Below are 1,900 nucleotides of genomic sequence, written 5' to 3'. Positions count from 1 at the left end.
GACTGGAACCCTCAAAATCAGATAGTAATTTCAAACAACATTAATTTCAGATGATCCCTTTTATTTAGAGGCCCTGAATCCATTTTGATAAAAAATTACATAGACTTACACCAGCTTATCAAAAAAAAAACCCTACCTAAAATATAGTTGTATTTTTAAAATAACAAATAAATACACAGTCAGCTTGGAGAGACCTGGGCTACCCAACGTTGTCTACCAACTGTCAAGATCACTTCTCTGCAAATGCTGCTGCTGCCATTGGAGTCCTTATGCTTCCTCTTGCTGAGGCTGTCAGTTCCTCAATCTCAGCATTTAATTTATATATTGCCCATTCTATTGCTTCTCGACCTTTACTAGCATTTGAGGATATCATACTTGCCATCAGTTCTTCAAAGTAACTGCTGAGGCTAATTCCTTTCATGGTGATTATGGCTTCTTGAGTCAAAATAGTTTTTTCTGGGTCCTGAGGATATGGTTTGTATATAAGTCACTCATCTACTGAAACCATATTTGTAAATGAAATGTTAGTAGATTTAAGTTCCATTGTTTTCTCTACAGGATCAAGTACAGAATGTTCTTGCGTGTATGTTTTCATTCTTGTTGCACCAATAAGAGACTTCACAATGGAAGGCAGTCCCCACTCTGTGCTGAGAAGTCTGTGGCTGTGTAACTTTCCAGAGGGATCTATATGTCTGTCCAACACATCAACTCCAACCACAGTTGGTTCATAGGGTTTGGGTATTTCTACATTGCAGCTGGTGTAACAGTTTCCCACGGGTGGTCAAAGACGTGCTCCAAAGTCCAGATCTTCATGGTGCCGGCGGCCTGAGTGATGTCCAGGTGGTGCCAGGGACAACAAGGCACAGAGGCTACACTGGCCCCTGCCCCCCGACACCCGTAAGTGTGTGTGTGGTTTTATTGATGGCAGAAATCTTTCTTTTGTTGCCATATTTAGCACTTCCTTAAGGACCTTATGTAAGGCAGTCCTAGTGGTAAAACATTTCCATATTATTTGCTTGTTTGAAAAGGATTTTATTTCTCCCTTGCTTATGAAGCTTAGTTTGGCTGGATATGAAATTCTTGGTTGGAAGTTCTTTTCTTTAAGGACACTGAAAATAGGCCCCCAATCTCTTCTAGCTTGTAAGGTTTCTGCTGAAAGGTCCACTGTTAACCTGATGGAGTTTTCTTTTTAAGTGACTGGCCCCTTTTCTCTACCTTTAAGATTTTTTCCTTTCCTATTGGTCTTGGACAATCTGATGACTGTGTCTTGGAAATGGTCATCCTGTATAGTATCTTGCAGGGGTTTTCTGAATTTTTTGAATTTGCATGTCAACCTCTCTAGCATGATTGGGAAAATTTTTGTAAATTATATACTGAAATATGTTTTCCAAGTTGCTAACTTCCTTTCCTTCTCTTTCAGGAATGTCAGTGAGTCATAGGTTTGGTCTCCTTACATAATCCCATATTTTTTGGAGGTTTTGTTCATTTTTAAAAATTCTTTTTTCTATATTTTTGTCTGCTTGCATTGATTTGAAGGAGCAATCTTCAAGCTCTGAGATTTTTTTCCTCAGCTTGGACTATTCTGTTATTAATACTTCCATTGTATTCCAAAATTGCTATAGTGAATTCTTCAATTCTAGAAGTTCAGTTTGAATCTTTCTTAAAATGGTTATATTATCTTTCAATTCATGGATCATTTATGTTGAATATGGTTGATTGACTTCAACTACAAGTTGGAGTTATGGATGTTTTCAGATGGACAAGCCTTAGTATAGCACTCCTGAGCTGTGTCCTCTAGCCCTAGGTGTCTGGGACCATCCCCATGCCTTTGCCCTCTGGCCCCTCTAGGTTGAGCACTGGCTGTATTGAGGTTGGAGGGTTGGGGTGCTCCTAGGTCACT

The 1,900-nt window shown here is 39.3% G+C and overlaps 1 pseudogene; it reads right to left on the bottom strand.

Moving 5' to 3' along the window:
- Positions 1-229: 229 nt before the first annotated feature.
- On the bottom strand, positions 230-813 carry LOC119626173 (PRELI domain containing protein 3B pseudogene; annotated as a pseudogene).
- Positions 814-1,900: the final 1,087 nt, after the last annotated feature.

Source organism: Chlorocebus sabaeus, chromosome 21 (genome assembly GCF_047675955.1).
Source record: "Chlorocebus sabaeus isolate Y175 chromosome 21, mChlSab1.0.hap1, whole genome shotgun sequence".
Taxonomy (NCBI): domain Eukaryota; kingdom Metazoa; phylum Chordata; class Mammalia; order Primates; family Cercopithecidae; genus Chlorocebus; species Chlorocebus sabaeus.
This window is presented reverse-complemented; position numbering and strand designations above follow the sequence as displayed.